Here is a 21,795-nt window from a genome sequence, read left to right as displayed (position 1 = left end):
GTTAGATATATTTCTTAAGGCTAAAGAGATAACGGGATATGGGGAGAAAGCAGGGACAGGGTACTGAATGTGGATGATCAGCCATGATCTCATTAAATGGCGGAGCAGGCTCGACGGGCCGAATGGCCTACTCCTGCTCCTGCTCCTATCTTCCATGTTTCTATGTGAATGGAGCAGGTGAACTGCTGAATCCCACTTTTAAGGGATGTCCCAAAGTGCTTGACAGTGGTGTGAAAATAAATGAGTTCCGCTTGGTAATTCAAAGTAAAGACTGTCAGAAGTGGGATTCGAACCCACGCCTCCAGAGGAGACTGCGACCTGAACGCAGCGCCTTAGACCGCTCGGCCATCCTGACTCACTTCATGAATTTCTGCATCTCATCACTTCCACATGAAGAACGTTTCCGTCCGGGTGCTTGTTCAATGCTGTTGAAGGCTCAGTGACCGGGATATCATCTCCCCCGGGGTTTTCCTGAGCTTGTGCTCGGTGTATGGGGAGGTTTGTCCCGGGTCCCTATTATCTTGCAGCTCCAGGGATGGGCAGTATCAATCTGAGCTCTGGAGCTGGGGAGAAGCGAATAATTAATGGGTTTGTTTTCGGGCCTGAAATGCGGCTTAGATCTGTTGGTATTAACCGAGGCCGGGGCTGCGAGATATTTCAGTTTGTTCACGTTTAATCAGAGGAATATCCGCAGTCAGGAGCTGAAAAGGACCAAGAGCTGAAAAAACACCAGAAAAAAGATAAGAAATATCAGCAATTGTGATCAACTCTTTAATGTGTGTTCTGGTAGTTTAGTGGTTTAATTGTTTTAATCAACATTCATTAACCGAAAGCGTTGTTTTGCAGAATGAAATAAATGCTCACAGTAAGGGACAGTCGAAAGTTGAGTAATTTAACTTTAATAATTTGTGAAAGTTTATTCATTGACGAAGATTTATACCCTATCAGAATTTACGCACTGTGTATTTTAGGAGTCTGCTTTAAATTGTTCGTTGCTCCTGACACAAGAAACCTGTTAAATTTATTTCACAGAAAAATAATGTTTCCGCCCGGGCTCCTTTCGCGTGTGAGGCGAACGTGATAACCGCTACACTACGGAAACCTCTGCTGAATTGAGCATCGAGAAAGCACTGTTCAGACAGAAGGGACACTACAGAATCGCTCTTTCTGCAATGATTTCCTTTCACTGGCATTTCTCTGACCGAACTGCACAAGTCAAAAATGTTCCTTTCAAACTCATTAAACTGTCGAATTTCCTTCCCTCTGGTTTAACCCAGGCGTTTAACTTGTTCTGCAAACCATGAACCAGGTTCACCTGAATTCCAAGGTGTGTAAGGAAATCAAGCTTCAAAAGCCCTTTCATTAACCACAGGGATTCAGGCAATTTTCTGATCGCAAAGCGTTTTCTCACCTTGTCAATATCTCTCGTCTATTTGCCGGTGTTTCCCGATTCTGCCTGTCTCTCTGGCTCTGTTTATTCTGTGTGACCACCTGCAGGTTGATTTTGAGCGAATACCTGTGCTTGTGTTTTGTCACATTAAATAAATGAGGAATTGTGGCGCTTCTCTCCCTGACACTGGGGAAAGAGTGAGACAGTCTTTGGAGCAAGTGTCTGGTTATTGTGAAACGGCAAAGAAAACAATAATTCTGGAATTACCCGGAAAAACAGTGACCCCGACGTGATTTGAACACGCAGCCTTCTGATCTGGAGTCAGACGCGCTACCGTTGCGCCACGAGGCCCTACAATCTAAACCGCGCTGTTTTTATATACACACGTTCCACAAACACTGTTTCATTCCTCCTGCCTTCTCCTGATTCCTCAGTGTCATGCACAGAGGCGCCTCATGCCCTCATTTGTTTAACGTAACAAGCAGACACAAACACAGGTATTCCTTCAAAATCAACCCGCAGGTGGCCACAGACACAATAAACAGAGCCAGAGAGAAAGACAGAATCGGGAATCTCCGGGAAATAGACAAGATATATTGACAAGGGCTAAAGCGTTTTGCGATCAGAAAATTGCCTGAACCCCTGTGGTTAATGAAAGGGATTATTGCTGCTTGAGTTCCTTATACGCCTTGGGCTTCTGGAGAACTTGTTTCGCAGTTTGCAGAAATGCGGCTCAGACATGCTGTTGTGACCGGGCCGGAGCCACCAGGTACCTGACTGCAATCAGCGACAATGAAATGCTGTTTCAACAGGCGCGGCTAGCTCAGTCGGTAGAACATGAGACTCTTAATCTCAGGGTCGTGGGTTCGAGCTCCCACGTTGGGCGGTATTTATTTTGTTAAACTTTTATGTTGCTTTCAAAGCGTCATTAATTGAGCGATAACCTTGTTTTGCACAATGAAAGAAATGCGAACTGAGAAAATACTGCAGAAGCTGGAAATCTGAATTGAAACAGAAAATGCTGGAGATACTCAGCAGGTCAGGCAGCTTCTGCGAAGAGAGAAACAGAGTTAACGTTTCAGGTCGATAACCTTTCGTCAGAACTGGAAAAAAGAGGTAATGGAACAGATTTTTAAGCAACTGTAGGGGATTCTATGAGATCATGGCTGATCTCCTGCCTCAATTCCATTCACCGGCCCTATTGCCATATCTCTTGATGCCCTTACCAGTCAGAAATCTACCGACTTCTGTTTTGAACATACGCAATGACTGAGCCTCCACAGCCCTCTGGGGTAGAGAATTCCAAAGATTCACCACCCTCTGTGTGAAGAAATTTCTTCTCCTCTTAGTCCTGAATGGCCTAACCTTTATCCTGAGGCTGTGGCCCCTGGTTCTAGACTTCCCAGCCAAGGGAAACATTCTCCCAGCATCCAACCGATCAAACCCTGTAATAATTTTGCATGCTTAATGAGATCCCCTCTCATTCTTCCGAATTCAAGAGACTGCAGTCCTAGTTTACTCAATCTCTTCTCATACGAGGTCAGTGACAGTCTTGCAAATGGTGACTTGATATTCGGTAGTGGGGTCATGGTCCAGGTGGAGGTAGGAGGAGGTGTTGGAGAGTTGGCGTACAGCTTCTGCTAGGTAGCGGTCGGTTCACCAAACAGCAACAGCACCACCCTTGTCAGCAGGTTTTGTGCTTTGCATGTTAACTGTTAACTGTTACCCATATCTCATTTTACACAATATATGGGCTACTCCAGCTCCTAATTCGTTTGTTCTTAGTTGTTATTTCCTCACACAGGAGAGCAATCTCGCCCCTGGACAAGCAGAAGGAGCAAGTTCCAACCAAATGGTTCCGCAAACGTGATAACAGCTACACTGTGGAACCGTCTCCACTTTCAGTACCAGGTCAGATGGAAATGTTAAAAATTTTTGAGGATGTAACTGGTAGAATAGATAAGGGAGAACCAGTGGATGTGGTGTATTTGGACTTTCAGAAGGCTTTCGATAAGGTCCCACATAAGAGATTGGTGTGCAAAGTTAAAGCACACGGGATCGGGGGTAAGGTACTGACTTGGATAGAGAACTGGTTGGCAGACAGGAAGCAAAGAGTATGTCTAAACGGGTATTTTTCCAAGTGGCAGGCCGTTACTCGTGGGGTAGGGCAGGGATAAGTGCTAGGACCCCAGCTACTCACAATATATATGAATGATCTAGAAGGTTGAACTTGATATAATAACTCCAAGTTTGCAGACGACACAAAGCTGGGTGGGCATGTGTGCTGTGAGGAGGATGCAGAGAAACTCCAGTATGATATGGACAGGTTAGGTGATTTAGCAGAAGCATGGCAGATGCAGTATAATGTGGATAAATGTGAGGTTATCAACTTTGGTGGCAAAAGCAGGAAGACAGCTTATTATCAGAATGTCAATAGATTGGGAAAAGGGGAACTGCAATGAGACCTGGGTGTCCGTGTACACCAATCGCCGAAGGTAAGCATGCAGGTGCAGCAGGTGGTTAAGAAGGCAAATGTTGGCCTTTATAGTGAGAGGTTTCGAGTACAGGAGCAAGGATGTCTTGCTGCAGTTGTACAAGGCCTTGGTGAGACCATACCTTGAGTATTGTGTGCAGCTTTGGTCACCTTATCTGAGGAAGGATGTTCTTGCCATGGAGGGAGTGCAGCGAAGATTCAGCAGACTGATACATGGGATGGGAGGAATGACGTATGAAGACAGATTGAGATGATTTGGCTTATATTCGCTAGAGTTTAGAAGAACGAGAGGGGATCTCATTGAAACTTACAAAATTCTAACAGGACTAGACACACTAGATGCAGGAAGAATGATGCCGATGGTGCGGGAATCCAGAACCAGCGGTCACAGTCTAAGGGTAAGGGGTAAGCCACTTAGGGCTGAGATGAGGAGGAATTTCTTCACCCAGAGAGTGGTGAACCTGTTGAATTCTGTACCACAGAAGGCAGTTGAGGCCAATTCATTAAATATATTCAAGAAGGAGTTAGATATATTTCTTAAGGCTAAAGAGATAACGGGAGAAAGCAGGGACAGGGTACTGAATGTGGATGATCAGCCATGATCTCATTAAATGGCGGAGCAGGCTCGAGGGGCCGAATGGCCTACTCCTGCTCCTATCTTCTATGTTTCTATGTGAATGGAGCAGGTGAACTGCTGAATCCCACTTTTAAGGGATGTCCCAAAGTGCTTGACAGTGGTGTGAAAATAAATGAGTTCCGCTTGGTAATTCAAAGTAAAGACTGTCAGAAGTGGGATTCGAACCCACGCCTCCAGAGGAGACTGCGACCTGAACGCAGCGCCTTAGACCGCTCGGCCATCCTGACTCGCTTCATGAATTTCTGCATCTCATCACTTCCACATGAAGAACGTTTCCGTCCGGGTGCTTGTTCAATGCTGTTGAAGGCTCAGTGACCGGGATATCATCTCCCCCGGGGTTTTCCTGAGCTTGTGCTCGGTGTATGGGGATGTTTGTCCCGGGTCCCTATTATCTTGCAGCTCCAGGGATGGGCAGTATCAATCTGAGCTCTGGAGCTGGGGAGAAGCGAATAATTAATGGGTTTGTTTTCGGGCCTGAAATGCGGCTTAGATCTGTTGGTATTAACCGAGGCCGGGGCTGCGAGATATTTCAGTTTGTTCACGTTTAATCAGAGGAATATCCGCAGTCAGGAGCTGAAAAGGACCAAGAGCTGAAAAAACACCAGAAAAAAGATAAGAAATATCAGCAATTGTGATCAACTCTTTAATGTGTGTTCTGGTAGTTTAGTGGCTTAATTGTTTTAATCAACATTCATTAACCGAAAGCGTTGTTTTGCAGAATGAAATGAATGCTCACAGTAAGGGACAGTCGAAAGTTGAGTAATTTAACTTTAATAATTTGTGAAAGTTTATTCATTGACGAAGATTTATACCCTATCAGAATTTACGCACTGTGTATTTTAGGAGTCTGCTTTAATTTGTTCGTTGCTCCTGACACAAGAAACCTGTTAAATTTATTTCACAGAAAAATAATGTTTCCGCCCGGGCTCGAACCGGGGACCTTTCGCGTGTGAGGCGAACGTGATAACCGCTACACTACGGAAACCTCTGCTGAATTGAGCATCGAGAAAGCACTGTTCAGACAGAAGGGACACTACAGAATCGCTCTTTCTGCAATGATTTCCTTTCACTGGCATTTCTCTGACCGAACTGCACAAGTCAAAAATGTTCCTTTCAAACTCATTAAACTGTCGAATTTCCTTCCCTCTGGTTTAACCCAGGCGTTTAACTTGTTCTGCAAACCATGAACCAGGTTCACCTGAATTCCAAGGTGTGTAAGGAAATCAAGCTTCAAAAGCCCTTTCATTAACCACAGGGATTCAGGCAATTTTCTGATCGCAAAGCGTTTTCTCACCTTGTCAATATCTCTCGTCTATTTGCCGGTGTTTCCCGATTCTGCCTGTCTCTCTGGCTCTGTTTATTCTGTGTGACCACCTGCAGGTTGATTTTGAGCGAATACCTGTGCTTGTGTTTTGTCACATTAAATAAATGAGGAATTGTGGCGCTTCTCTCCCTGACACTGGGGAAAGAGTGAGACAGTCTTTGGAGCAAGTGTCTGGTTATTGTGAAACGGCAAAGAAAACAATAATTCTGGAATTACCCGGAAAAACAGTGACCCCGACGTGATTTGAACACGCAGCCTTCTGATCTGAAGTCAGACGCGCTACCGTTGCGCCACGAAGCCCTACAATCTAAACCGCGCTGTTTTTATATACACACGTTCCACAAACACTGTTTCATTCCTCCTGCCTTCTCCTGATTCCTCAGTGTCATGCACAGAGGCGCCTCATGCCCTCATTTGTTTAACGTAACAAGCAGACACAAACACAGGTATTCCTTCAAAATCAACCCGCAGGTGGCCACAGACACAATAAACAGAGCCAGAGAGAAAGACAGAATCGGGAATCTCCGGGAAATAGACAAGATATATTGACAAGGACTAAAGCGTTTTGCGATCAGAAAATTGCCTGAACCCCTGTGGTTAATGAAAGGGATTATTGCTGCTTGAGTTCCTTATACGCCTTGGGCTTCTGGAGAACTTGTTTCGTAGTTTGCAGAAATGCGGCTCAGACATGCTGTTGTGACCGGGCCGGAGCCACCAGGTACCTGACTGCAATCAGCGACAATGAAATGCAGTTTTAACAGGCCCGGCTAGCTCAGTCGGTAAAGCATGAGACTCTTAATCTTAGAGTTCGCGGGTTCGAGCTCCCAGGTTGAGCGGTATTTATTTTGTTGAACTTTTATGTTGCTTTCAAAGCGTCATTAATTGAGCGATAACCTTGTTTTGCACAATGAAAGAAATGCGAACTGAGAAAATACTGCAGAAATTGGAAATCTGAATTGAAACAGAAAATGCTGGAGATACTCAGCAGGTCAGGCAGCTTCTGCGAAGAGATAAACAGAGTTAACGTTTCAGGTCGATAACCTTTCGTCAGAACTGGAAAAAAGAGGTAATGGAACAGATTTTTAAGCAACTGTAGGGGATTCTATGAGATCATGGCTGATCTCCTGCCTCAATTCCATTCACCGGCCCTATTGCCATATCTCTTGATGCCCTTACCAGTCAGAAATCTACCGACTTCTGTTTTGAACATACGCAATGACTGAGCCTCCACAGCCCTCTGGGGTAGAGAATTCCAAAGATTCACCACCCTCTGTGTGAAGAAATGTCTTCTCCTCTCAGTCCTGAATGGCCTAACCTTTATCCTGAGGCTGTGGCCCCTGGTTCTAGACTTCCCGGCCAAGGGAAACATTCTCCCAGCATCCAACCGATCAAACCCTGTAATAATTTTGCATGCTTAATGAGATCCCCTCTCATTCTTCCGAATTCAAGAGACTGCAGTCCTAGTTTACTCAATCTCTTCTCATACGAGGTCAGTGACAGTCTTGCAAATGGTGACTTGATATTCGGTAGTGGGGTCATGGTCCAGGTGGAGGTAGGAGGAGGTGTTGGAGAGTTGGCGTACAGCTTCTGCTAGGTAGCGGTCGGTTCACCAAACAGCAACAGCACCACCCTTGTCAGCAGGTTTTGTGCTTTGCATGTTAACTGTTAACTGTTACCCATATCTCATTTTACACAATATATGGGCTACTCCAGCTCCTAATTCGTTTGTTCTTAGTTGTTATTTCCTCACACAGGAGAGCAATCTCGCCGCTGGACAAGCAGAAGGAGCAAGTTCCAACCAAATGGTTCCGCAAACGTGATAACAGCTACACTGTGGAACCGTCTCCTCTTTCAGTACCAGGTCAGATGGAAATGTTAAAATTTTTTGAGGATGTAACTGGTAGAATAGATAAGGGAGAACCAGTGGATGTGGTGTATTTGGACTTTCAGAAGGCTTTCGATAAGGTCCCACATAAGAGATTGGTGTGCAAAGTTAAAGCACATGGGATCGGGGGTAAGGTACTGACTTGGATAGAGAACTGGTTGGCAGACAGGAAGCAAAGAGTATGTCTAAACGGGTATTTTTCCAAGTGGCAGGCAGTTACTCGTGGGGTAGGGCAGGGGTAAGTGCTAGGACCCCAGCTACTCACAATATATATTAATGATCTAGAAGGTTGAACTTGATATAATAACTCCAAGTTTGCAGACGACACAAAGCTGGGTGGGCATGTGTGCTGTGAGGAGGATGCAGAGAAACTCCAGTATGATATGGACAGGTTAGGAGATTTAGCAGAAGCATGGCAGATGCAGTATAATGTGGATAAATGTGAGGTTATCAACTTTGGTGGCAAAAGCAGGAAGACAGCTTATTATCAGAATGTCAATAGATTGGGAAAAGGGGAACTGCAATGAGACCTGGGTGTCCGTGTACACCAATCGCTGAAGGTAAGCATGCAGGTGCAGCAGGTGGTTAAGAAGGCAAATGTTGGCCTTTATAGTGAGAGGTTTCGAGTACAGGAGCAAGGATGTCTTGCTGCAGTTGTACAAGGCCTTGGTGAGACCATACCTTGAGTATTGTGTGCAGCTTTGGTCACCTTATCTGAGGAAGGATGTTCTTGCCATGGAGGGAGTGCAGCGAAGATTCACCAGACTGATACATGGGATGGCAGGAATGACGTATGAAGACAGATTGAGATGATTTGGCTTATATTCGCTAGAGTTTAGAAGAACGAGAGGGGATCTCATTGAAACTTACAAAATTCTAACAGGACTAGACACACTAGATGCAGGAAGAATGATCCCGATGGTGCGGGAATCCAGAACCAGCGGTCACAGTCTAAGGATAAGGGGTAAGCCACTTAGGGCTGAGATGAGGAGGAATTTCTTCACCCAGAGAGTGGTGAACCTGTTGAATTCTGTACCACAGAAGGCAGTTGAGGCCAATTCATTAAATATATTCAAGAAGGAGTTAGATATATTTCTTAAGGCTAAAGAGATAACGGGATATGGGGAGAAAGCAGGGACAGGGTACTGAATGTGGATGATCAGCCATGATCTCATTAAATGGCGGAGCAGGCTCGACGGGCCGAATGGCCTACTCCTGCTCCTATCTTCCATGTTTCTATGTGAATGGAGCAGGTGAACTGCTGAATCCCACTTTTAAGGGATGTCCCAAAGTGCTTGACAGTGGTGTGAAAATAAATGAGTTCCGCTTGGTAATTCAAAGTAAAGACTGTCAGAAGTGGGATTCGAACCCACGCCTCCAGAGGAGACTGCGATCTGAACGCAGCGCCTTAGACCGCTCGGCCATCCTGACTCGCTTCATGAATTTCTGCATCTCATCACTTCCACATGAAGAACGTTTCCGTCCGGGTGCTTGTTCAATGCTGTTGAAGGCTCAGTGACCGGGATATCATCTCCCCCGGGGTTTTCCTGAGCTTGTGCTCGGTGTATGGGGATGTTTGTCCCGGGTCCCTATTATCTTGCAGCTCCAGGGATGGGCAGTATCAATCTGAGCTCTGGAGCTGGGGAGAAGCGAATAATTAATGGGTTTGTTTTCGGGCCTGAAATGCGGCTTAGATCTGTTGGTATTAACCGAGGCCGGGGCTGCGAGATATTTCAGTTTGTTCACGTTTAATCAGAGGAATATCCGCAGTCAGGAGCTGAAAAGGACCAAGAGCTGAAAAAACACCAGAAAAAAGATAAGAAATATCAGCAATTGTGATCAACTCTTTAATGTGTGTTCTGGTAGTTTAGTGGTTTAATTGTTTTAATCAACATTCATTAACCGAAAGCGTTGTTTTGCAGAATGAAATAAATGCTCACAGTAAGGGACAGTCGAAAGTTGAGTAATTTAACTTTAATAATTTGTGAAAGTTTATTCATTGACGAAGATTTATACCCTATCAGAATTTACGCACTGTGTATTTTAGGAGTCTGCTTTAAATTGTTCGTTGCTCCTGACACAAGAAACCTGTTAAATTTATTTCACAGAAAAATAATGTTTCCGCCCGGGCTCGAACCGGGGACCTTTCGCGTGTGAGGCGAACGTGATAACCGCTACACTACTGAATTGAGCATCGAGAAAGCACTGTTCAGACAGAAGGGACACTACAGAATCGCTCTTTCTGCAATGATTTCCTTTCACTGGCATTTCTCTGACCGAACTGCACAAGTCAAAAATGTTCCTTTCAAACTCATTAAACTGTCGAATTTCCTTCCCTCTGGTTTAACCCAGGCGTTTAACTTGTTCTGCAAACCATGAACCAGGTTCACCTGAATTCCAAGGTGTGTAAGGAAATCAAGCTTCAAAAGCCCTTTCATTAACCACAGGGATTCAGGCAATTATCTGATCGCAAAGCGTTTTCTCACCTTGTCAATATCTCTCGTCTATTTGCCGGTGTTTCCCGATTCTGCCTGTCTCTCTGGCTCTGTTTGTTCTGTGTGACCACCTGCAGGTTGATTTTGAGCGAATACCTGTGCTTGTGTTTTGTCACATTAAATAAATGAGGAATTGTGGCGCTTCTCTCCCTGACACTGGGGAAAGAGTGAGACAGTCTTTGGAGCAAGTGTCTGGTTATTGTGAAACGGCAAAGAAAACAATAATTCTGGAATTACCCGGAAAAACAGTGACCCCGACGTGATTTGAACACGCAGCCTTCTGATCTGGAGTCAGACGCGCTACCGTTGCGCCAAGAGGCCCTACAATCTAAACCGCGCTGTTTTTATATACACACGTTCCACAAACACTGTTTCATTCCTCCTGCCTTCTCCTGATTCCTCAGTGTCATGCACAGAGGCGCCTCATGCCCTCATTTGTTTAACGTAACAAGCAGACACAAACACAGGTATTCCTTCAAAATCAACCCGCAGGTGGCCACAGACACAATAAACAGAGCCAGAGAGAAAGACAGAATCGGGAATCTCCGGGAAATAGACAAGATATATTGACAAGGACTAAAGCGTTTTGCGATCAGAAAATTGCCTGAACCCCTGTGGTTAATGAAAGGGATTATTGCTGCTTGAGTTCCTTATACGCCTTGGGCTTCTGGAGAACTTGTTTCGTAGTTTGCAGAAATGCGGCTCAGACATGCTGTTGTGACCGGGCCGGAGCCACCAGGTACCTGACTGCAATCAGCGACAACGAAATGCAGTTTTAACAGGCCCGGCTAGCTCAGTCGGTAAAGCATGAGACTCTTAATCTTAGAGTTCGCGGGTTCGAGCTCCCAGGTTGAGCGGTATTTATTTTGTTGAACTTTTATGTTGCTTTCAAAGCGTCATTAATTGAGCGATAACCTTATTTTGCACAATGAAAGAAATGCGAACTGAGAAAATACTGCAGAAATTGGAAATCTGAATTGAAACAGAAAATGCTGGAGATACTCAGCAGGTCAGGCAGCTTCTGCGAAGAGATAAACAGAGTTAACGTTTCAGGTCGATAACCTTTCGTCAGAACTGGAAAAAAGAGGTAATGGAACAGATTTTTAAGCAACTGTAGGGGATTCTATGAGATCATGGCTGATCTCCTGCCTCAATTCCATTCACCGGCCCTATTGCCATATCTCTTGATGCCCTTACCAGTCAGAAATCTACCGACTTCTGTTTTGAACATACGCAATGACTGAGCCTCCACAGCCCTCTGGGGTAGAGAATTCCAAAGATTCACCACCCTCTGTGTGAAGAAATTTCTTCTCCTCTCAGTCCTGAATGGCCTAACCTTTATCCTGAGGCTGTGGCCCCTGGTTCTAGACTTCCCGGCCAAGGGAAACATTCTCCCAGCATCCAACCGATCAAACCCTGTAATAATTTTGCATGCTTAATGAGATCCCCTCTCATTCTTCCGAATTCAAGAGACTGCAGTCCTAGTTTACTCAATCTCTTCTCATACGAGGTCAGTGACAGTCTTGCAAATGGTGACTTGATATTCGGTAGTGGGGTCATGGTCCAGGTGGAGGTAGGAGGAGGTGTTGGAGAGTTGGCGTACAGCTTCTGCTAGGTAGCGGTCGGTTCACCAAACAGCAACAGCACCACCCTTGTCAGCAGGTTTTGTGCTTTGCATGTTAACTGTTAACTGTTACCCATATCTCATTTTACACAATATATGGGCTACTCCAGCTCCTAATTCGTTTGTTCTTAGTTGTTATTTCCTCACACAGGAGAGCAATCTCGCCCCTGGACAAGCAGAAGGAGCAAGTTCGAACCAAATGGTTCCGCAAACGTGATAACAGCTACACTGTGGAACCGTCTCCTCTTTCAGTACCAGGTCAGATGGAAATGTTAAAATTTTTTGAGGATGTAACTGGTAGAATAGATAAGGGAGAACCAGTGGATGTGGTGTATTTGGACTTTCAGAAGGCTTTCGATAAGGTCCCACATAAGAGATTGGTGTGCAAAGTTAAAGCACATGGGATCGGGGGTAAGGTACTGACTTGGATAGAGAACTGGTTGGCAGACAGGAAGCAAAGAGTATGTCTAAACGGGTATTTTTCCAAGTGGCAGGCAGTTTCTCGTGGGGTAGGGCAGGGATAAGTGCTAGGACCCCAGCTACTCACAATATATATTAATGATCTAGAAGGTTGAACTTGATATAATAACTCCAAGTTTGCAGACGACACAAAGCTGGGTGGGCATGTGTGCTGTGAGGAGGATGCAGAGAAACTCCAGTATGATATGGACAGGTTAGGATATTTAGCAGAAGCATGGCAGATGCAGTATAATGTGGATAAATGTGAGGTTATCAACTTTGGTGGCAAAAGCAGGAAGACAGCTTATTATCAGAATGTCAATAGATTGGGAAAAGGGGAACTGCAATGAGACCTGGGTGTCCGTGTACACCAATCGCTGAAGGTAAGCATGCAGGTGCAGCAGGTGGTTAAGAAGGCAAATGTTGGCCTTTATAGTGAGAGGTTTCGAGTACAGGAGCAAGGATGTCTTGCTGCAGTTGTACAAGGCCTTGGTGAGACCATACCTTGAGTATTGTGTGCAGCTTTGGTCACCTTATCTGAGGAAGGATGTTCTTGCCATGGAGGGAGTGCAGCGAAGATTCACCAGACTGATACATGGGATGGCAGGAATGACGTATGAAGACAGATTGAGATGATTTGGCTTATATTCGCTGGAGTTTAGAAGAACGAGAGGGGATCTCATTGAAACTTACAAAATTCTAACAGGACTAGACACACTAGATGCAGGAAGAATGATCCCGATGGTGCGGGAATCCAGAACCAGCGGTCACAGTCTAAGGATAAGGGGTAAGCCACTTAGGGCTGAGATGAGGAGGAATTTCTTCACCCAGAGAGTGGTGAACCTGTTGAATTCTGTACCACAGAAGGCAGTTGAGGCCAATTCATTAAATATATTCAAGAAGGAGTTAGATATATTTCTTAAGGCTAAAGAGATAACGGGATATGGGGAGAAAGCAGGGACAGGGTACTGAATGTGGATGATCAGCCATGATCTCATTAAATGGCGGAGCAGGCTCGACGGGCCGAATGGCCTACTCCTGCTCCTATCTTCCATGTTTCTATGTGAATGGAGCAGGTGAACTGCTGAATCCCACTTTTAAGGGATGTCCCAAAGTGCTTGACAGTGGTGTGAAAATAAATGAGTTCCGCTTGGTAATTCAAAGTAAAGACTGTCAGAAGTGGGATTCGAACCCACGCCTCCAGAGGAGACTGCGATCTGAACGCAGCCTTAGACCGCTCGGCCATCCTGACTCGCTTCATGAATTTCTGCATCTCATCACTTCCACATGAAGAACGTTTCCGTCCGGGTGCTTGTTCAATGCTGTTGAAGGCTCAGTGACCGGGATATCATCTCCCCCGGGGTTTTCCTGAGCTTGTGCTCGGTGTATGGGGAGGTTTGTCCCGGGTCCCTATTATCTTGCAGCTCCAGGGATGGGCAGTATCAATCTGAGCTCTGGAGCTGGGGAGAAGCGAATAATTAATGGGTTTGTTTTCGGGCCTGAAATGCGGCTTAGATCTGTTGGTATTAACCGAGGCCGGGGCTGCGAGATATTTCAGTTTGTTCACGTTTAATCAGAGGAATATCCGCAGTCAGGAGCTGAAAAGGACCAAGAGCTGAAAAAACACCAGAAAAAAGATAAGAAATATCAGCAATTGTGATCAACTCTTTAATGTGTGTTCTGGTAGTTTAGTGGTTTAATTGTTTTAATCAACATTCATTAACCGAAAGCGTTGTTTCGCAGAATGAAATAAATGCTCACAGTAAGGGACAGTCGAAAGTTGAGTAATTTAACTTTAATAATTTGTGAAAGTTTATTCATTGACGAAGATTTATACCCTATCAGAATTTACGCACTGTGTATTTTAGGAGTCTGCTTTAAATTGTTCGTTGCTCCTGACACAAGAAACCTGTTAAATTTATTTCACAGAAAAATAATGTTTCCGCCCGGGCTCGAACCGGGGACCTTTCGCGTGTGAGGCGAACGTGATAACCGCTACACTACGGAAACCTCTGCTGAATTGAGCATCGAGAAAGCACTGTTCAGACAGAAGGGACACTACAGAATCGCTCTTTCTGCAATGATTTCCTTTCACTGGCATTTCTCTGACCGAACTGCACAAGTCAAAAATGTTCCTTTCAAACTCATTAAACTGTCGAATTTCCTTCCCTCTGGTTTAACCCAGGCGTTTAACTTGTTCTGCAAACCATGAACCAGGTTCACCTGAATTCCAAGGTGTGTAAGGAAATCAAGCTTCAAAAGCCCTTTCATTAACCACAGGGATTCAGGCAATTTTCTGATCGCAAAGCGTTTTCTCACCTTGTCAATATCTCTCGTCTATTTGCCGGTGTTTCCCGATTCTGCCTGTCTCTCTGGCTCTGTTTATTCTGTGTGACCACCTGCAGGTTGATTTTGAGCGAATACCTGTGCTTGTGTTTTGTCACATTAAATAAATGAGGAATTGTGGCGCTTCTCTCCCTGACACTGGGGAAAGAGTGAGACAGTCTTTGGAGCAAGTGTCTGGTTATTGTGAAACGGCAAAGTAAACAATAATTCTGGAATTACCCGGAAAAACAGTGACCCCTACGTGATTTGAACACGCAGCCTTCTGATCTGGAGTCAGACGCGCTACCGTTGCGCCACGAGGCCCTACAATCTAAACCGCGCTGTTTTTATATACACACGTTCCACAAACACTGTTTCATTCCTCCTGCCTTCTCCTGATTCCTCAGTGTCATGCACAGAGGCGCCTCATGCCCTCATTTGTTTAACGTAACAAGCAGACACAAACACAGGTATTCCTTCAAAATCAACCCGCAGGTGGCCACAGACACAATAAACAGAGCCAGAGAGAAAGACAGAATCGGGAATCTCCGGGAAATAGACAAGATATATTGACAAGGACTAAAGCGTTTTGCGATCAGAAAATTGCCTGAACCCCTGTGGTTAATGAAAGGGATTATTGCTGCTTGAGTTCCTTATACGCCTTGGGCTTCTGGAGAACTTGTTTCGTAGTTTGCAGAAATGCGGCTCAGACATGCTGTTGTGACCGGGCCGGAGCCACCAGGTACCTGACTGCAATCAGCGACAATGAAATGCAGTTTTAACAGGCCCGGCTAGCTCAGTCGGTAAAGCATGAGACTCTTAATCTTAGAGTTCGCGGGTTCGAGCTCCCAGGTTGAGCGGTATTTATTTTGTTGAACTTTTATGTTGCTTTCAAAGCGTCATTAATTGAGCGATAACCTTGTTTTGCACAATGAAAGAAATGCGAACTGAGAAAATACTGCAGAAGCTGGAAATCTGAATTGAAACAGAAAATGCTGGAGATACTCAGCAGGTCAGGCAGCTTCTGCGAATAGATAAACAGAGTTAACGTTTCAGGTCGATAACCTTTCGTCAGAACTGGAAAAAAGAGGTAATGGAACAGATTTTTAAGCAACTGTAGGGGATTCTATGAGATCATGGCTGATCTCCTGCCTCAATTCCATTCACCGGCCCTATTGCCATATCTCTTGATGCCCTTACCAGTCAGAAATCTACCGACTTCTGTTTTGAACATACGCAATGACTGAGCCTCCACAGCCCTCTGGGGTAGAGAATTCCAAAGATTCACCACCCTCTGTGTGAAGAAATTTCTTCTCCTCTCAGTCCTGAATGGCCTAACCTTTATCCTGAGGCTGTGGCCCCTGGTTCTAGACTTCCCGGCCAAGGGAAACATTCTCCCAGCATCCAACCGATCAAACCCTGTAATAATTTTGCATGCTTAATGAGATCCCCTCTCATTCTTCCGAATTCAAGAGACTGCAGTCCTAGTTTACTCAATCTCTTCTCATACGAGGTCAGTGACAGTCTTGCAAATGGTGACTTGATATTCGGTAGTGGGGTCATGGTCCAGGTGGAGGTAGGAGGAGGTGTTGGAGAGTTGGCGTACAGCTTCTGCTAGGTAGCGGTCGGTTCACCAAACAGCAACAGCACCACCCTTGTCAGCAGGTTTTGTGCTTTGCATGTTAACTGTTAACTGTTACCCATATCTCATTTTACACAATATATGGGCTACTCCAGCTCCTAATTCGTTTGTTCTTAGTTGTTATTTCCTCACACAGGAGAGCAATCTCGCCCCTGGACAAGCAGAAGGAGCAAGTTCCAACCAAATGGTTCCGCAAACGTGAAAACAGCTACACTGTGGAACCGTCTCCACTTTCAGTACCAGGTCAGATGGAAATTTTAAAATTTTTTGAGGATGTAACTGGTAGAATAGATAAGGGAGAACCAGTGGATGTGGTGTATTTGGACTTTCAGAAGGCTTTCGATAAGGTCCCACATAAGAGATTGGTGTGCAAAGTTAAAGCACATGGGATCGGGGGTAAGGTACTGACTTGGATAGAGAACTGGTTGGCAGACAGGAAGCAAAGAGTATGTCTAAACGGGTATGTTTCCAAGTGGCAGGCAGTTACTCGTGGGGTAGGGCAGGGATAAGTGCTAGGACCCCAGCTCCTCACAATATATATGAATGATCTAGAAGGTTGAACTTGATATAATAACTCCAAGTTTGCAGACGACACAAAGCTGGGTGGGCATGTGTGCTGTGAGGAGGATGCAGAGAAACTCCAGTATGATATGGACAGGTTAGGTGATTTAGCAGAAGCATGGCAGATGCAGTATAATGTGGATAAATGTGAGGTTATCAACTTTGGTGGCAAAAACAGGAAGACAGCTTATTATCAGAATGTCAATAGATTGGGAAAAGGGGAACTGCAATGAGACCTGGGTGTCCGTGTACACCAATCGCCGAAGGTAAGCATGCAGGTGCAGCAGGTGGTTAAGAAGGCAAATGTTGGCCTTTATAGTGAGAGGTTTCGAGTACAGGAGCAAGGATGTCTTGCTGCAGTTGTACAAGGCCTTGGTGAGAACATACCTTGAGTATTGTGTGCAGCTTTGGTCACCTTATCTGAGGAAGGATGTTCTTGCCATGGAGGGAGTGCAGCGAAGATTCAGCAGACTGATACATGGGATGGGAGGAATGACGTATGAAGACAGATTGAGATGATTTGGCTTATATTCGCTAGAGTTTAGAAGAACGAGAGGGGATCTCATTGAAACTTACAAAATTCTAACAGGACTAGACACACTAGATGCAGGAAGAATGATCCCGATGGTGCGGGAATCCAGAACCAGCGGTCACAGTCTAAGGATAAGGGGTAAGCCACTTAGGGCTGATATGAGGAGGAATTTCTTCACCCAGAGAGTGGTGAACCTGTTGAATTCTGTACCACAGAAGGCAGTTGAGGCCAATTCATTAAATATATTCAAGAAGGAGTTAGATATATTTCTTAAGGCTAAAGAGATAACGGGATATGGGGAGAAAGCAGGGACAGGGTACTGAATGTGGATGATCAGCCATGATCTCATTAAATGGCGGAGCAGGCTCGACGGGCCGAATGGCCTACTCCTGCTCCTATCTTCTATGTGAATGGAGCAGGTGAACTGCTGAATCCCACTTTTAAGGGATGTCCCAAAGTGCTTGACAGTGGTGTGAAAATAAATGAGTTCCGCTTGGTAATTCAAAGTAAAGACTGTCAGAAGTGGGATTCGAACCCACGCCTCCAGAGGAGACTGCGACCTGAACGCAGCGCCTTAGACCGCTCGGCCATCCTGACTCGCTTCATGAATTTCTGCATCTCATCACTTCCACATGAAGAACGTTTCCGTCCGGGTGCTTGTTCAATGCTGTTGAAGGCTCAGTGACCGGGATATCATCTCCCCCGGGGTTTTCCTGAGGTTGTGCTCGGTGTATGGGGATGTTTGTCCCGGGTCCCTATTATCTTGCAGCTCCAGGGATGGGCAGTATCAATCTGAGCTCTGGAGCTGGGGAGAAGCGAATAATTAATGGGTTTGTTTTCGGGCCTGAAATGCGGCTTAGATCTGTTGGTATTAACCGAGGCCGGGGCTGCGAGATATTTCAGTTTGTTCACGTTTAATCAGAGGAATATCCGCAGTCAGGAGCTGAAAAGGACCAAGAGCTGGAAAAACACCAGAAAAAAGATAAGAAATATCAGCAATTGTGATCAACTCTTTAATGTGTGTTCTGGTAGTTTAGTGGTTTAATTGTTTTAATCAACATTCATTAACCGAAAGCGTTGTTTTGCAGAATGAAATAAATGCTCACAGTAAGGGACAGTCGAAAGTTGAGTAATTTAACTTTAATAATTTGTGAAAGTTTATTCATTGACGAAGATTTATACCCTATCAGAATTTACGCACTGTGTATTTTAGGAGTCTGCTTTAAATTGTTCGTTGCTCCTGACACAAGAAACCTGTTAAATTTATTTCACAGAACAATAATGTTTCCGCCCGGGCTCGAACCGGGGACCTTTCGCGTGTGAGGCGAACGTGATAACCGCTACACTACGGAAACCTCTGCTGAATTGAGCATCGAGAAAGCACTGTTCAGACAGAAGGGACACTACAGAATCGCTCTTTCTGCAATGATTTCCTTTCACTGGCATTTCTCTGACCGAACTGCACAAGTCAAAAATGTTCCTTTCAAACTCATTAAACTGTCGAATTTCCTTCCCTCTGGTTTAACCCAGGCGTTTAACTTGTTCTGCAAACCATGAACCAGGTTCACCTGAATTCCAAGGTGTGTAAGGAAATCAAGCTTCAAAAGCCCTTTCATTAACCACAGGGATTCAGGCAATTTTCTGATCGCAAAGCGTTTTCTCACCTTGTCAATATCTCTCGTCTATTTGCCGGTGTTTCCCGATTCTGCCTGTCTCTCTGGCTCTGTTTATTCTGTGTGACCACCTGCAGGTTGATTTTGAGCGAATACCTGTGCTTGTGTTTTGTCACATTAAATAAATGAGGAATTGTGGCGCTTCTCTCCCTGACACTGGGGAAAGAGTGAGACAGTCTTTGGAGCAAGTGTCTGGTTATTGTGAAACGGCAAAGAAAACAATAATTCTGGAATTACCCGGAAAAACAGTGACCCCGACGTGATTTGAACACGCAGCCTTCTGATCTGGAGTCAGACGCGCTACCGTTGCGCCACGAGGCCCTACAATCTAAACCGCGCTGTTTTTATATACACACGTTCCACAAACACTGTTTCATTCCTCCTGCCTTCTCCTGATTCCTCAGTGTCATGCACAGAGGCGCCTCATGCCCTCATTTGTTTAACGTAACAAGCAGACACAAACACAGGTATTCCTTCAAAATCAACCCGCAGGTGGCCACAGACACAATAAACAGAGCCAGAGAGAAAGACAGAATCGGGAATCTCCGGGAAATAGAAAAGATATATTGACAAGGACTAAAGCGTTTTGCGATCAGAAAATTGCCTGAACCCCTGTGGTTAATGAAAGGGATTATTGCTGCTTGAGTTCCTTATACGCCTTGGGCTTCTGGAGAACTTGTTTCGTAGTTTGCAGAAATGCGGCTCAGACATGCTGTTGTGACCGGGCCGGAGCCACCAGGTACCTGACTGCAATCAGCGACAATGAAATGCAGTTTTAACAGGCCTGGCTAGCTCAGTCGGTAAAGCATGAGACTCTTAATCTTAGAGTTCGCGGGTTCGAGCTCCCAGATTGAGCGGTATTTATTTTGTTGAACTTTTATGTTGCTTTCAAAGCGTCATTAATTGAGCGATAACCTTGTTTTGCACAATGAAAGAAATGCGAACTGAGAAAATACTGCAGAAGCTGGAAATCTGAATTGAAACAGAAAATGCTGGAGATACTCAGCAGGTCAGGCAGCTTCTGCGAAGAGATAAACAGAGTTAACGTTTCAGGTCGATAACCTTTCGTCAGAACTGGAAAAAAGAGGTAATGGAACAGATTTTTAAGCAACTGTAGGGGATTCTATGAGATCATGGCTGATCTCCTGCCTCAATTCCATTCACCGGCCCTATTGCCATATCTCTTGATGCCCTTACCAGTCAGAAATCTACCGACTTCTGTTTTGAACATACGCAATGACTGAGCCTCCACAGCCCTCTGGGGTAGAGAATTCCAAAGATTCACCACCCTCTGTGTGAAGAAATTTCTTCTCCTCTCAGTCCTGAATGGCCTAACCTTTATCCTGAGGCTGTGGCCCCTGGTTCTAGACTTCCCGGCCAAGGGAAACATTCTCCCAGCATCCAACCGATCAAACCCTGTAATAATTTTGCATGCTTAATGAGATCCCCTCTCATTCTTCCGAATTCAAGAGACTGCAGTCCTAGTTTACTCAATCTCTTCTCATGCGAGGTCAGTGACAGTCTTGCAAATGGTGACTTGATATTCGGTAGTGGGGTCATGGTCCAGGTGGAGGTAGGAGGAGGTGTTGGAGAGTTGGCGTACAGCTTCTGCTAGGTAGCGGTCGGTTCACCAAACAGCAACAGCACCACCCTTGTCAGCAGGTTTTGTGCTTTGCATGTTAACTGTTAACTGTTACCCATATCTCATTTTACACAATATATGGGCTACTCCAGCTCCTAATTCGTTTGTTCTTAGTTGTTATTTCCTCACACAGGAGAGCAATCTCGCCCCTGGACAAGCAGAAGGAGCAAGTTCCAACCAAATGGTTCCGCAAACGTGATAACAGCTACACTGTGGAACCGTCTCCACTTTCAGTACCAGGTCAGATGGAAATGTTAAAATTTTTTGAGGATGTAACTTGTAGAATAGATAAGGGAGAACCAGTGGATGTGGTGTATTTGGACTTTCAGAAGGCTTTCGATAAGGTCCCACATAAGAGATTGGTGTGCAAAGTTAAAGCACATGGGATCGGGGGTAAGGTACTGACTTGGATAGAGAACTCGTTGGCAGACAGGAAGCAAAGAGTATGTCTAAACGGGTATTTTTCCAAGTGGCAGGCAGTTACTCGTGGGGTAGGGCAGGGATAAGTGCTAGGACCCCAGCTACTCACAATATATATGAATGATCTAGAAGGTTGAACTTGATATAATAACTCCAAGTTTGCAGACGACACAAAGCTGGGTGGGCATGTGTGCTGTGAGGAGGATGCAGAGAAACTCCAGTATGATATGGACAGGTTAGGTGATCTAGCAGAAGCATGGCAGATGCAGTATAATGTGGATAAATGTGAGGTTATCAACTTTGGTGGCAAAAGCAGGAAGACAGCTTATTATCAGAATGTCAATAGATTGGGAAAAGGGGAACTGCAATGAGACCTGGGTGTCCGTGTACACCAATCGCTGAAGGTAAGCATGCAGGTGCAGCAGGTGGTTAAGAAGGCAAATGTTGGCCTTTATAGTGAGAGGTTTCGAGTACAGGAGCAAGGATGTCTTGCTGCAGTTGTACAAGGCCTTGGTGAGACCATACCTTGAGTATTGTGTGCAGCTTTGGTCACCTTATCTGAGGAAGGATGTTCTTGCCATGGAGGGAGTGCAGCGAAGATTCACCAGACTGATACATGGGATGGCAGGAATGACGTATGAAGACAGATTGAGATGATTTGGCTTATATTCGCTAGAGTTTAGAAGAACGAG

At 45.1% G+C, this 21,795-nt stretch overlaps 13 non-coding genes across 13 annotated transcripts; 1 reads left to right on the top strand and 12 right to left on the bottom strand.

Annotated features, from left to right (window-relative positions):
- Nucleotides 1-272: 272 nt before the first annotated feature.
- trnal-cag (transfer RNA leucine (anticodon CAG)) lies at nt 273-355 on the bottom strand. The gene has a single exon. It is a non-coding gene; the product is annotated as a tRNA-Leu (tRNA).
- Nucleotides 356-1,669: 1,314 nt separating this feature from the next.
- trnaw-cca (transfer RNA tryptophan (anticodon CCA)) lies at nt 1,670-1,741 on the bottom strand. The gene has a single exon. It is a non-coding gene; the product is annotated as a tRNA-Trp (tRNA).
- A 461-nt stretch (nt 1,742-2,202) lies between these two features.
- On the top strand, nt 2,203-2,276 carry trnak-cuu (transfer RNA lysine (anticodon CUU)). The gene has a single exon. It is a non-coding gene; the product is annotated as a tRNA-Lys (tRNA).
- Nucleotides 2,277-4,665: 2,389 nt separating this feature from the next.
- trnal-cag (transfer RNA leucine (anticodon CAG)) lies at nt 4,666-4,748 on the bottom strand. Its single transcript has one exon. It is a non-coding gene; the product is annotated as a tRNA-Leu (tRNA).
- A 685-nt stretch (nt 4,749-5,433) lies between these two features.
- trnav-cac (transfer RNA valine (anticodon CAC)) lies at nt 5,434-5,506 on the bottom strand. The gene has a single exon. It is a non-coding gene; the product is annotated as a tRNA-Val (tRNA).
- Nucleotides 5,507-9,078: 3,572 nt separating this feature from the next.
- On the bottom strand, nt 9,079-9,161 carry trnal-cag (transfer RNA leucine (anticodon CAG)). The gene has a single exon. It is a non-coding gene; the product is annotated as a tRNA-Leu (tRNA).
- Nucleotides 9,162-10,474: 1,313 nt separating this feature from the next.
- Nucleotides 10,475-10,546, bottom strand: trnaw-cca (transfer RNA tryptophan (anticodon CCA)). The gene has a single exon. It is a non-coding gene; the product is annotated as a tRNA-Trp (tRNA).
- Nucleotides 10,547-13,479: 2,933 nt separating this feature from the next.
- trnal-cag (transfer RNA leucine (anticodon CAG)) lies at nt 13,480-13,560 on the bottom strand. Its single transcript has one exon. It is a non-coding gene; the product is annotated as a tRNA-Leu (tRNA).
- A 685-nt stretch (nt 13,561-14,245) lies between these two features.
- trnav-cac (transfer RNA valine (anticodon CAC)) lies at nt 14,246-14,318 on the bottom strand. Its single transcript has one exon. It is a non-coding gene; the product is annotated as a tRNA-Val (tRNA).
- A 567-nt stretch (nt 14,319-14,885) lies between these two features.
- trnaw-cca (transfer RNA tryptophan (anticodon CCA)) lies at nt 14,886-14,957 on the bottom strand. The gene has a single exon. It is a non-coding gene; the product is annotated as a tRNA-Trp (tRNA).
- A 2,925-nt stretch (nt 14,958-17,882) lies between these two features.
- trnal-cag (transfer RNA leucine (anticodon CAG)) lies at nt 17,883-17,965 on the bottom strand. Its single transcript has one exon. It is a non-coding gene; the product is annotated as a tRNA-Leu (tRNA).
- A 685-nt stretch (nt 17,966-18,650) lies between these two features.
- trnav-cac (transfer RNA valine (anticodon CAC)) lies at nt 18,651-18,723 on the bottom strand. Its single transcript has one exon. It is a non-coding gene; the product is annotated as a tRNA-Val (tRNA).
- Nucleotides 18,724-19,290: 567 nt separating this feature from the next.
- On the bottom strand, nt 19,291-19,362 carry trnaw-cca (transfer RNA tryptophan (anticodon CCA)). Its single transcript has one exon. It is a non-coding gene; the product is annotated as a tRNA-Trp (tRNA).
- Nucleotides 19,363-21,795: the final 2,433 nt, after the last annotated feature.

This window comes from Somniosus microcephalus, unplaced genomic scaffold, assembly GCF_052327205.1.
Source record: "Somniosus microcephalus isolate GS21.2 unplaced genomic scaffold, FLI_Smic_1.0 unresolved_chr4, whole genome shotgun sequence".
Taxonomy (NCBI): domain Eukaryota; kingdom Metazoa; phylum Chordata; class Chondrichthyes; order Squaliformes; family Somniosidae; genus Somniosus; species Somniosus microcephalus.
Note: the sequence above shows the minus strand (reverse complement) of the source record. Positions and strands in the feature narration are given on the sequence as shown.